Here is a 14,648-nt window from a genome sequence, read left to right on the forward strand (position 1 = left end):
CATCGCCCCCCTCATACGAGCAGTTTGAAATGACCTCAGACTGGGGAAGGAAAGGAGGAGTTGCCCTTCTTTTGTTGCTTGGTGTAAATTTGAGGGGATGATGTAAGGTTTTTGGTTTCTTTTCCATTTTCCCCACTGGGCAGCAACCTTGTGGAGATGTAACATGTTTCAGAGTTAAAAGTACTTAAAAATTAGCAGGTCTCTACTAATCTGTATTAAATTGATAGTGGGGTTATAGAGCTGTTAATTCCAGGTAGCAGTGTATTTCTTGTAGGCATCTTCTGATGGATTTTGTAGTTTTTTTTCATGAAACATGCTGAGAAGTTACACATGTAGTGTATTTTCCTCTAATGTCTTGCCATTATAATAAATTTTTAAGTGTGGACTTTTTTGGTCAATGTGTGTTTTAATAGCCTACAAGTAATTAAAAAAAGATGAGTGAACTAATGCTTGCTGTTAAATATTATTGCTATACTTCGTAAAGTATTATGTAAAAATATTTGTTTTTTCTGTGCTTGCCTAAAGCTAGATCAGTGTACATGTGCACACACTCCTATACCTGTGAGTGTGAAGAACTTTTCAAGGTAATGCAACTAAAATTAATATGAAGGTTGTAGTAGGAAAAATTATATAGGAGGGTACAATTTCACCAGTATACCAACAGTATAAAAATAAATAAGGATGACTGACAGTGTCAAAAGGAACTGCAGGTATAAATTGTGTTGGGAAGTCTTTAAGTACATTACAGTGTTATGCTTGGTAATTATAGTTCCTGTTTGAACAATATATTATTTGTTCATTTGAAAGGGATTTTTTTTGACCATGCTTTTTGACAGACTTTTGTTTTTTGTTTTAAAAAAAAAGTTTTGTTAGAAAACTACAGCTCTTGAGTCAGGTTTTCTTTGGTCTTGGATGATTTATTTTCCCTCTTCCTCCAACTTTTAGTGGCGTTTTGTGTGGTATCCTGCATTTCTACTGTGAGAAGTCTTCGACTATTAGTACCAGGTTATGCTTCTATCATATAATGTTGTTTTCAATAGAACACTGCTTTGCTGAACCTACATATAGTTATTCCTATGTATAATTTTAATAGACATTAACATTGAAACAAACCTCTTGGTCTGCAGAGGTGCTGTGAAGCACATCCAAGTCAATGGCAGTATTTTTATTAACTTCAGCTTTTGAATCAAGTCCAGAAGCTACATGTTCTTCATAAGTGAGTTGCAAATGCCAATTGACTTGTGCATGTCATAGTATTAGGTAAGGGACAGGTAATGTCTAAAATTGTTGCATGGCAGATTTAGGGGGAGGTCTTAAGTAAATCTAGTAGATTTTAACATCATCTAGGTAGCTGAGACTATCCAGAAATTGTAGGATGTTCGGTCTAGGCTTTTGATTTTGTTTTAGTTTACCCATTCCTTTTCACACCTTTCCTATGTGGAATTCTTATTTTGTCTAATAATTTCTTCTCCGCCTCTTCTGCGTTGTTTGATCTTTACCTGCTATTATTTTTGCAGTTGAGTGGGCTGCTCTATAGTTCTACTCTATAGTTCTCCTGAACTGCTTGTTGGTCTTTCTAGTGCTCTTTATATGGAGGTCCTGGCTTGATCTTCTTGCTTTGCTGTCCAGGTGCTATATACAAATTAATGTCTGTTCTTAGAGGTACTTCTGTAGCTGTGCACTGTATGTTGCTGCTCCAGAAGACCATGTGCAAAGCTGTAGCACTTGGCATAAGTCTGAGCAGGAAATATTTTCATGTAACTTTGGCATGTTTTCATCACTTTGAGATAGCATGATAATTTCAATAAAATTCTATTACTATTATTTGCTTTCTGTCAAAAGTACCAGAGCTGCTGTTCATGTTTGTTAGGATACACTTTTTGTGTGATGAAGAAGAAAATTTCTAGCAGGTAGAAAAACTGGGGTCAAAGGGTAAACAGGCAGCTTGAAGCAGTGATTATGGGACTGTTAGGTCTTTGGAATTTGGTGGCCAAGCATATATTAGCATTCCTTATGCCCCAGGAATTAATCTGGGCACATAACTGTTAAGACTCTGGGGCTCAAGGAACATTACTGGTTCTTTTTTATATGGTATTAAGGCATATGCAAATGCTCTTAGTCTTTCCCTGTTTTGATACTGTGAAAAAGCTTACACTTGTTTTTTGAGTGCCTGAGGGATTACCTTCCAGATGGTCAGATTTCTGCCACTGAAAATTCATGTCTTGTCCAAAGCTGTGGGGGAGAAAGAGGCATTCTGCCTTCACGATGCATTTACATAACTGATGGCTAAAAGACCATACAGTAATCTCTACCTGCATCTCCCAGCTCTCCCAAAAGGAGAGACTTGAGACTCAGGTCAGGTGTTTGGTGGACCAAAGCTCTTGTCATAGAGCTATTAAATTTATTACTTAAATACAAACCCTTGAATCCCTATTGTTGATTTTGATAAGCTGCATGATGGTCTGGAAGATGGTAAGATGTTTCCCTGCACTGCTTGTTTCTGAAGGCTACACTCAGAGAAGTTATTCTTCATAGTGAGCATACTAAGGCCCCTAGTTCTTTAGCAAAAAAGTGAAATGTGAGTTGTGAGAGGAGAAGAGCTGAACTCCAGAAGCAGCACTGTGTTATTGCTAGGCATCTCTTTTCTATCCATTAGCTGTTTGAATAGACAAGTGTGAATTCTGGCAACGGGAGAGCAAGGAAATCACAATTGCATCAAAGGACGGAAAGAAAACTAGAGGTGATTACAAAAGATGATTCTGATCAAATAAAGAAGTGGATTTACAGATGGCTTGCTGAACACTGTTTAGTACTATTTTATGAAATTAGATTGTTTTATGTGCTTGGTCAGGGGTATCAGAAATCTATAGGAACTGTGGGAGGGGAAATAACAGATGTTGAATACATCTACCAAAGTGTCCAAGTTACTGCTAAGATTATTGTATGAAATGTGTAGGATAGCAGAATATTATCTGTGTGATAAGATTGATCTTTCAGGAAAAGAAAATAATCCTATAAACAAAGAACTTAAAAATGGGATTTATTTAGCATTTGTGCAGGCAGGAGACCATGATTGCACTAAAGATTGGTATTGGTAAATACCAGCAGAAACAAACAAAAAATAATGAAACACAATAGAGTGTTTTGCATACTCTGAAGTAGAAAAGAAAAGTGGGATACAAAGGGAGTGGAGGAATAGCTATTCAGGGGTTGAATATGTTGTAGTGTCTTTTGAATCCTAGCAAATTTGACTCAGTTGGCTGCAGTTACTATTTAGAGGTTTGTGGGGCTGCAAGGAAATATAGTGGCAACTATGGATGTTGAGCTTTCATAGAATAGTGACAGCCCATCTCGGTTGTTCCAGTTACTGATAAAAAAAAAAAGACTAAATTGGCAACAACTTTACATAATGCTGAAAAAGAACTAAAAAGCCTGAAAACTCCTTAGTCATCTGCATGGAGGTCAGATCTAACTTGGAACACTAAGACAAGCAGGATTTCTCTTTCACAAAATGAACTGGAAGTTCCTACTGTGCATATATGTGTAGAGACGTTCATATTTTGTAATATAGCACCAGAATTTATTACCACTGAAAGCAGTATATTCTCCTATCATAAATGGAACAAATATATTTTCATTGCAAACTGAAATTACTAGGTTCTTATATAAACAAACTATATTTATGTTTCTTATGGATGCGGGAATGGTTCAAATAATTGGACTTCCAAAAAATATAAAATGAAATCACCAGTATTGTTTCGGGAATTCCACTTTTACTTTGTACATACTATATGGAATTAGTGAGAACACAGTGTTGCCTGAATAGCGTTCTGGTGACTGGCAGGAGTGAGGATTAGAAGCAAATTTGGAGCAGACTGTGCCTCCCTTCTACCCCTGCCGAGTGTTCAGACATGAATAGTTCAATCCAGTAGTTCCCAAGGGAGGGCAAGACCACAGTGGAAGCTAGGGTTTCCTTTTCTGTGCGGAAGGGAAGAATAAATATTGAGTATTGGTGTTCACAGTTGCTTTAGCAACTTGAATTATATGATAGTTTACTTAAGTTCCTATTCTTACTGGTTAAAAAAACCCTGTGGCTGAAGTCTAGCTGACAAACAAATTTGTTCTAAGGGAATGGTTGATCAGAAACTGAGAAAAATAACAATGTTGCAGCTTCCTCCTGCCTTCTGTTGCTGGATTTTTAATTTTACAGTGGTATTTTCTGTGTAATTCTCTGTGTAATTGCTATGTAAAAAATTTTTTAAAAAATCAGTTCTGCAGGGACCAGATGCGGAGGAAAAGACTGAATAATACTTCTAATATTGGTACATTTTTAGACACACTGAAGGATAAGGAAAAACTCTGCTAATCTTTCAGAATAATCTTCAACAGATTATAATCTTTAAATTGGTGGTATGGTTTCACTCTTTTTCTTGCCTCAGTATTTAAAAAACCTGTTTATCAGATGATTGGTTTTTCAGTGGTGAATGACAGCCATTTGGATTCATCCAGCTTCAGAAGGTGTGTGGAAGGGTACCTTGTAGAAGTGGGCTGCCTTTTGTACTTACTTGCAAAAAGTTTGAATTCAGATTTAACATTAGGAATCTGAGTACCTCCATCAAGTTAACCCTTACTGAAAGTGGTTTTGCTGGCCTGGGACATTGCATGTCCTTAAGCCAAAGCTTAGCTCATTTGTTTTGCTTACAAAAGCCAAATTTGTTATCAGAGTAAGCCACCAAAATGCACATCCCATGTTGCGCATCCATACCGTAGCTGGTCCCAGGTAGTTTGTTAGTGTGTTTAACTGGTGCTCTGCTGGCGTAGCAGAGCCTGCTGCCCTCGCTGGGAGGGAGATTAACTGCAAGGAGAGAACAGATGGTCTTTCTGCTCCGTGCTGAGGACACTGTATCATGGAGAGGGCAGAGTTAATCTGTGGCCAGGATGCGCTAGCCAGAGTGGCTGAAGGCGTTCTGCTGGACTGCACGACTTGCTTTTCCAGTTTGCACAGACCCCATATGGGCTCTTAGAAGGACAGGAGGGCTGGGGCTGCTTGCTGCCAATATGTTTTCCCCATGGCTGCCTTCCTGGAACTGCAGTCCAGGGTGATGATTCTGCTGGCAGAAGCTTTCCTAAACTAGGGACAAATCTGGCTCGCGGATTATACACCTGAATTTCCTCCTGAGCGGCACAGCACTCTGAAGAATAGGAATGGTTAGATTTTCTATGCAATCAGAAAGATTACTTAAGTGTAAACGGTGTGAAAGAAGCAGATAAGAGTATGTTTTTCCTGTAGTTCCACAGTAGCTATTTAAATTTGACAGGTGGGATAGTACATATACTATTGTAATTGTATTAAATAATTTGAATGAGATAAAAACATCAGAAAAGGCTACTTGTATTCCTGGATGATTTCTGGTCCTGTTTTACCTGCAAGTGAGACATGTTGCCATAGGCATTTTTCAGCTGCTCTAAACTTTCAGTAGTATTTTTCTGTTTGAAATAGTAGGACAAAAGTTGCATCTCTACATATTTAGCAATTTATGACTCAGTTTGTGAGAGTACAATGAACCCTGTAGTTACTGTAAGGTTTATCTCAATTTAACTGTAACATAGTATTTAAGCTTCATAGTTCCCCACTGACTAGTATTTTTTTTTACTATTGGTTACTTAAGAGTCTGAACCATGACTTCCCTCTAGAATAAAATAGGAATGAAGACTTCTTGCTGTAGGTCTAAATTTTATCAGGGGAATTGGAGCAGAACAGCCACTAAGTGAAACGACTCTAAATCTCAGCCATAGAGGACATAACCTCTGTTTCTTCCTTAGCTGTCAAGTAGACTGGCCTAGTTCCTTTTTCCTTTGTGTGTGGTTTCCCTCTGATACAGTTTTTACTAATAGGTACTTTATTACAAAATATTCTGAGCTGACTTCTATCTTATTAGATGCTTAGGAGCTTTTACAAATGTCTCTATAAAAATATATGATGTATCTGTAAAATGAATAAAACTGCACTCTGCTGTAATGTTTTAAGATTGGAAACTGTGTACGTGCACAAAAAATGTGGTTAGATGGAAAACTGTCTTTAGAACAGAATATTTCTGTGTGGTTTGTGAATCTAATGGCACTATTGAAAGAATATTACACTGCATATTAATCTGTAGGTTTGTAAAGTAATTTAGGAAGGCCGGGAGAAAGTATTACACTAGCTGTGGCAGGAAGACTTTTCATGCCATAGATTCAAAGGTGGTTTATGTCAGTGGTCACCCTAAATATTTTATAGTAATAATTGCTGTATTTTAAGTGATGTGTGTTTGTCTGTTCAGTTACTAATGAGCAAACATCTAAGAAGCACCATGAAAACAGCTTCCCTAGTTGCCATTCTTGGGGATGCTGCCAGCAGCACTGGTGGCTGTTGAAAGGTTATGGAGAGGGATGTGCTTCCAGTTTAGTGATGCGGGGGCGGGGGGAAATGTACTGGTGGTGTACGTATTCTGCAAACAGAGGGCTTCCATTACTGGTCACAAAATTCTTATTGTATTACACTGTCAGGGTTTTATGCAAAAATAATCTTTTATTTAACACCATGGGAGAGTATACGAGTAATTTAGTAATTATATGCCAAATTATGACTGTTCTTAAATTCAGCTTATACTAAATATAAAGCATTTTAAATTACAGTGCAGTTTTTAAAATAGTATCATTATCGCTGTATTGAATTTCATGTACACATTATGTGAGTTTTATGGCTGATAACAATAGATGCAAGAGATGCCTTAGAATAATAGTGATTAGTAGTGTGACATGGAATTTATTTATGCTAGTACATCACCAAGAGGTACTTAGTTGAGTTTTTAGATATCCTAGGTAATTGTTTCTTACTGATTTCTAACTGTTTCTTTCTACTTTCTCTGGATGTAAAATGAAGTCCTATACAAGACGCATTGAGACTGGAAAAAAAAGCAAGGGGGGGAAGCTCGTTTTGCATGTCAGTGACTATATCATAAAATGCAGCTATGGAACAAACCTAATTGCTATGCAACTGTTTTCTCTATCTGGCTGTGAGCATAAGAGAAAGCTGTAGAAACTATGGCTGATACAGATATCATTAGAAAGGGAATCCCACCTACTGAGGAAATCCAACCATCTTTTAACGTGCCAAATGAATATGCAACCTACACGTGGTAGCAAACTGACGTCTCAGTAAAGCTAGTGCAATATAAATTGAAACAGGGAATAATTAATGTATTAATGCATTTTGTGCCTACTGTGCTCATCTAGTAATCAGATTATTTTGCTAAATGTAATCAGAATTGTACAAAATAATAATTATATAATAAAGCTAACTTCACCAGAAATTTGAAAAGAAATGAAATTGCTGAAATGAAATGAAGCAAATTGTAGATTATTTATTCTCACTGGTAATTGTCCTTGTTAAATAAGAGAGTAATTTTTAGATATGCTCTTTTCAAACTGAATTGGAAAAAAAAAGGTAATAAGAGAGGAGGGAATCAGGAAATCAATATAATCAGAAATAACATCAATATACATGTTGGTTGTCAACCTGAGTCAAAAAACATAATGTGTTTCTCGTTATAAAACCTGAAATTAAGGAAAAATTCTATATCCATAATATGTGACAAAAAGGTGAATTATTATTGATGAGTCAAATGGATATTGAATGTAACCCATCCCCAAACAAGCTAATGCAAAATCATTCTCAGGGTTAAATTCTATGAAATAGAAATTTTACTAGTTTTTAAAGCTTTTCTATTTTTTGCTCTTAGTATTGATGTTGCTTAAGAGGACAACAGTATTAAAGGGGAATTAATTTTGTTTCAATAGCCTACTGTAATGAACTGGACCAAACTGTCTCCAGCAGGGTCCTACCTGTATGTGTTACAGAGTCAAGTTATGGGACAGATTCAGATAACCATAATCAAGTAAAACTGTAGTCCAGGAATGCTACTTTTGGACCTTGTTTAGTGAGTAAAGTAGTTAATCTGTTTGTTGCTAATAGCTTGGTGTTCATTTATGTTTTTAATGCTTGGCCCTGTATGTTGGATGAATTTTATGTAATTGTTTAATCGGCTTGTTCTGACTGGATCCCTTTGCTTGAGTTAATTTTTGTAAGTAAGGTGGTAAGTACTCATGAGAGATGCTTCCTATCTGGAGCTGAAAAAGATGACATTGTCCTGTAGAAAATATCAAGAGAACACCTCGTTTGCATTAATTCAGGGAAAAGCAAAACTTCAAGAACAAATCTGCATTGAAGAATTTAGCCCTAAAATTAAATATTGTTGGAAAAATAGATTTAAAATAGAATCTTAGTGAAGAGTGTTTGGAAATGGCTCAAGCCTTTGTACATACTTAATCTGTTTGTTGGCCAGTGCAGTTTTTCTGTAGGTTGTAGATCAACTTGATGACAGACTATGTGCTAATCTTAAATATTTTATTAAAGTGACCAGAAATATTTTTTTCTGTGACAGGGAGATTTGAATTGATGTTACTCTGCAGTGGTAGTACAGAAAATAAGTCAGTTCTCATTTTGTTTAATTGTGTCCTGCTTAGTCTATGTGAAACAACAGTGATGAATTTTCTTTCCAAAAAAGTAACTGCACAAGGCCTTTTTTCCTTAGACATTACTGTTTTTAAATATTGCTTTATCTTAAATGTATTGGTGTGTTAATTAGTATATTTTACCTGAATAATATTCAGATTAAAAGAAAGAAATAAATGTACTTAGACATTTAAAAAACTAATAAACAAAACCCCTAAAAAACCCCACTTAATTGCTAGTTTTTGGAGTTTAGCAAAACTTAGCATTTTTACAGTTACTACTGTGAAATACCAGGATTTTAATCTGGTACAGTATATAGCACCTTGGTCAAGGAACTATTGTTATAGAGCAGATAAGATTAAAAAAAGTCATTGGGTTTGATGAAAACCTGCATGAACAGTGGGGAAAAAAGCCAAAGTTACCATGGCAACCACCAGAGCTTTAGGCAGAAGCTAAGTAAAGAGACGAGAAATGTAACAGAAAATATGAGGACCGTTTCATAAAGTGTTAAAAAATAAGAATGAAAATTTAAAGCAAGTATGATTAATACTTGGCTTTTATCACTTGGAAATCACTGATAAGCAGCACATTGTCTTTAAAATAAAAATATAAGGACCATTATTAGTAAAGGAGTTTTAGCGTTGAAGTCTGTTAGACCCTGTTAAAGAGATATTCTTGGATTTGGTGAAAAACGAGTGAAAGTTTTATGAGGTTTGGGGGTTTTTGTGGTTTTTTCTTTCCCCCCCCCCCCCCATTTTCTTCTTTGCAGATGGTTTTCTGAGTAACTGCAGTATTAACCTGTGTGGTGGAATAAGCTCTGAAAATGCTTTTCTTGGTATAAACATGACCAAAATTCTTCCTAATAAGTGTGGTCCCACAGTGGGAATCCTGTGAGTACTTCATGGGATGGTACATTTGGTCAACTGACACTCTTCAGTGCAGGAGTGGCAAAGGCAGCTTTAAAATGCTTGGACATCAAAATTCTAGGAAAGAGCAGTATTGTTAAGTTTAGGGGTGCGAGTTGTCCTTACCTAACGGGTTTATGTAAGATAACGTGTAGAGTCAGTTGCCTGTGCCTTTGTATCTGAACCTGTGTTCTGCTATCAGTGATTAATTGAAAGGCTGAACTTTGACACTTTTTAATCTTTTTTGTCTTTTTGACTGGAGTTAGCATTCTGCAGTCATTTGACAGTATGAAGTCTAGTGTTTTGCCTACATATTGTTTCACAATTGTGCAGAATTGGATTTTTATGTGGGTGAACATCAAATGTTCATGGGATAAAATTGCAAGCATTGTTTCTTTTCTACTTCTTATACAGCTATTAAGTCTTAAATCTGATCATAGTCCTCATAGAATGAAATGGTCCATGTTGGAACCTTAAGCAAATAAGAAGACTATGAAAAATGCACTTCAATGTTTTTTCCTGAAAGAGTGCTTTTTATGAGTATTGAAACAATCTAAAAGTTTGAGTACAAAAAGAGAAACAAAAAACACTTTATCCTTTCTTTGAAGTATATTCTGACTCACTTCTTGCCTTCTCTTCAAAGGACTGTGTTGGTGTCTGCTTGGTTTCGGCACAGTTATCCTCTGATATTGTTAGAATGGGATTCTTTCTTACAGCAGTAAATAGTACTTAACTGTCCTAGACAGTACTGTAGCCTGGGGCTTTGCATACATGTCAGTGCAGTTGTTACTAGTGTCTGTTTCTTCTGGGGAAAAAAGGTTTTGTTTTTGAATAAACAGATTTTGGTTATTTTGTAAACCACTGTGAAATGAAAATGTTTTTGTCTCCTCTTCTCTCATCTGTAAGTTTATAGAAGGGTAAAAAGTTTTGGATTATTCCCCAAAGTCTTCCTGTGAATACAAAGGAAGCCTTTTTGACAAGTTCCTTATTGTAAATTGGGCATAGTATTTTTTTTCTACTCTGATATTGTATCAGTTACAAATATATGTCTATATTGAAGTGAGAATTGAAACTGAAAAAAAAAAAAAAAAAGGGAAGATGGTGTCAATTTCTGTAAATGCTTAGGGTTCCTACTCTGGAAACATTAGGGGGAGATCTAGAAGCACTTTGTCACTGATGTCTTGTTTATTTGCCTCATCTAGGAAACATTATGTAGTGCCTCTATAGCATGATTAAATGCAGATTAAATGCAACAGACTTGTTACTACAGTTTGTGAATTTTTCCTTAGGAATAACTCTGAGAAAAATATATTCTGGATCAGTTCAGTGTTTAAATACAAGTCCTATATGGTGTATTTAATCAATTCTTACTTGTTATCAGGTTGGGGTTTGACCTAAGAAAAGAACTTTTCCAGTGTGGCTGGGCTTCACGTAGTACAATTCTGTGCTGGGGCAGTGCAGTATAGAGCAGCCAGCTTAGAAGCACAAACTGGGGTGAGACAACCAGGAACCATAATGACAAAGGCAGTGTAGATGTTTGTTCTTGCTGCAGTTCAGCTTTAGCACAGGTGATTGCTGCTCCCTGATGAGCCCTCTTTCCTGCAGACAGAGCCCTTTGTGCCGTATGCCTACCTCTGCCAGAGGTTCGATACAAAAGTCCTGTAGAAATCTTCCAAGTCTCAGTGTGTAGCCTTGTTATCACATAACACAGTCTGTTAACACTGTTGAGATTATGTGTGTTACACTCTGACAAGGTACTGTTGACATGTGCTTCAAATTAGAAACTCATAAACATTACGTTGTGAAACAGTTTTCTATGACATCTCTGTAAATTCCTGCAGAAGTTAAAAAAAGCAATATAGGTATTGCTTTCTAGCATTTCCTTGTGCTATGTTTTTATAGATGTGTGGAAACTTAGAAGTGTAGTGCTGTTAATGGGTTGTGCGGTCTTGAAACATTAAGCATGTTGTGAGGAAATGTGGTCTGTCACTAATGTCACAAGACAGGAACACAACTCAGCTCTATTTTGGTAGATGAAGCCAAACCCCACTAGGTGGTGCAAGCAAATAAATCACCTTGCAAAATACTTCCCTCCAGAGACATAAATTTGGGGAAAGGGTGTCTTTCACTAAATTAAAATATAGTCTTTGTTTTTTAATTTATTTTGTATAATAGTTATTATACTTTAACATTTAACTCTGTCTTAGACTACTCTTTCCACATGCAAGATAAAAAGTGCATTCTGGTTTTGGCTTAGACTTGCATATTTGCCTTTCCTATAGTGTGGGCTGATGTCACAATGCTATATTCATACACAGCTGGAGTAGTGGCTCACAGAGGACTTCCACTGTGTTTCACTGTGCTATCAGAAGTGGCTGTTGTGAAATAATATCCTTCCTAGGGGCTTACTGAGGCATTTTCAGACTTACCTGCTTGGAGAATTCTCTCTCAGGATGTCTGTTGTTGCAGTTTATCCTCTGGCAGTTTCACTTTGGATTTCCTTACCGTTACAGCTGTATTGTGTGTATACAATTAAAACTATTTGTTTATGAGAAAAATAGATTTCAAACAGTAATTTACAATAGCATACTGTCAATTTACTGTCCTGATGGAAGTGGAGTGAATAAGGTTCTAGTAGAAAATAATGTTTGAAATATAATGTATGTGGTTGGTCTTAAAGGGTTAATGTAGTATGTCTAATAGACCAGTAATTCTATTATGTTTTGTTTAAAAACAAACAAACAAAAAACCCCACCAACCACCAGAAATTCACAAAATAAAAACCTAAACCTGGAAACACTCCTTCATTGTTCTCCTGGAGATGAGTATAATATATATAACATTATCAGTTTGTGTTGCACTGGCTATACCATTATCTTGAATCCAGACTATATAATCTCTCAATAGCTCATTTTTAACTGTTTTTTTCTTTTCCTCCTCTTCCTCCCTGCTGAAAAGACATTTTGCATAATGATGGTTTTACTGAAGATGCACTGGATGATAGTGGTCGACATCTTTTTATAGCTGTAAGATCAGTAGCAAAAGTATTTCAGTAACAAAAACCCCCATATTCTTGGGATGAGTAGAAATTCCTGGGGTCTTCCACTTACAGAGAGCCATCAGCACTGTCATTTTCTTGTCATAAATAATATTTTACCAGAGTTTGTATGGCTTCCCAGCAGACCCCAGGCTGCCAACTCTTCTGAGAAGGTGATGGCATTGTGCTTCTGCCGTGGTACTGAGGAAACCCCTGCTTGTGCTAAAGGGCAAGTGCTGCAGTGAAGATGATGTCGGCTGCTTAGCAGTCAGCTTGAGATAGCAAGTGGTGTTCTTATTGCTGTTTCCCCCACTGTATCTGTCTTTCAGGCCTTTCTCTCTCAATGAATACAGTGTGTCAGTAAATACCATATTACCTCTTTTCAGTCCAGGACTCTGTAATATGACAATAACTGCAGTCACTAAGCAGCTCTGTAGTGAAAGTTCACTACTTTACAGTGCAGTATATTTACTGAAATGGAAATTTTTCGTTTCAAAGTGACTTATGTATTCATCAGTAGGAATGGGTGTGTTCGCTGCATTCATTCTAGTCTTGATAAATGCAGCAGAAGCAATTTTGGGGGTTTTTGGTTTTGTTTTGGGTTTTTTTTTAAGGTGATAAGGCAGGGAAACATTAAAATATAAAAAGATTGTGCCCATGAAATTTCACTTGATGAGCAGCCATAAAGAATACATATACTAGCCACAAATAATCAACACATACTGCAAGTTTTACAATAAGATTTTGTTAGATTGTATAGCCTATATAGGGTAGACATAGAAAAATTGCTGCAGAGATATTAGATTTAAAATGTATAAAGAAAATACTTTTTTTTTTTCTTAGTTTCCTTGGGTAGAGGACCAGCATACTCGATTGCCATCATACACTTTTGGTTATCATTAACTCCAAATCCAGAATAGAATTTATGATAATGCAAGTAGAAGAGCTTCACAGTATGTATATTAAAATACTTTTATATACCTGCTGAAAAAAATCGGTGCCTATTGTTTTGGTTACTTCTATTGCAGTAGTGTGTGGGAGTCCCACTCATGAATGAGGATCTGCTGTAGCTGAGCAATGAACATATACAAGAAAGAGACACACCTGCCACCATGGTGCTTACATTCAAAGCACTCCAACAATTTTGCTGACAGATATGTTGAACATTTATGAAAACAGGAGAGAAACGGGATGGTTTTCCACAAAACATTTAAAATATAAAGTTAAAAGGTGCAGGACAGAATGTAAACTCTTCACTAGACCTCATGTATTTGATAATATGTAGCATATAAATTTTATAGAAAGAAATCTTCTTTTGGCTGTTACATATCTTTGTGCTTCCCCCACTTTGAGTTTTTTTCTTGAGCATATTACCATGCATTTGGAGTTGTTTTATTGTTTCTATAACTGTTTGTTATTCCATATGCAGGTGGTGAAATACAAATCTAGCCTCATTATCTGTACTAAATGGACCAAGAAACTTTTAATTCTTGGCTTTGTTTCATAGTTTCCTTTTATGTATATGTGTATACACACAGATGCATATGTATTTGTATATAGGATTGTGAAGGATCTCAGCAGCATTGGAGATTTTGTTCTTTTATGTAAGATGTATTGACAGCCTGAAGTTCTAAAAGCTGAGTGACAAATTGGCATTGTGATATTTTCTGCTTTACACAGTGTCTTGCTGGTAGTGTCTACTGATAATGTATGCTTAACATTCAGATTTACTAATGCAATGTTCTGTAGATTGTAAACATTTGCAGGAAGTTCCTCTTAAATAATGGAAGAACCTACCATTGGAATTAGATAAAGACTGAGATTAGATTAATAACGCTAGGGCTTCAATCTTAGTTAAAATTGCAAAACATTTTTATGTGAAACCTTACATTTGTTTAAAAAAATAACATGAACAATCCTCTGACAAAAAAGTGAAATGGATTTTTTTTTTTTGTGTTTTGTTTTGGAAAGTAAAACCAGATCAACCCATTTAATGTATATGCTCTACTGCCATAAGATAGTCTTAGAAAGTCATGGTCAGGTTTGAGCATGTTCTGACTGAATACTGAAGGTTTAATTTTAAAAGTTAAAGTCCCATTTTCAAAACTAACTATTTAATATTGGTCTTTGTTAGACATTTTTGTTAGCATAA

The sequence above is a fragment of the Antrostomus carolinensis genome, unplaced genomic scaffold (genome assembly GCF_000700745.2).
Source record: "Antrostomus carolinensis isolate BGI_N321 unplaced genomic scaffold, ASM70074v2 scaffold8374, whole genome shotgun sequence".
Lineage (NCBI taxonomy): Eukaryota > Metazoa > Chordata > Aves > Caprimulgiformes > Caprimulgidae > Antrostomus > Antrostomus carolinensis.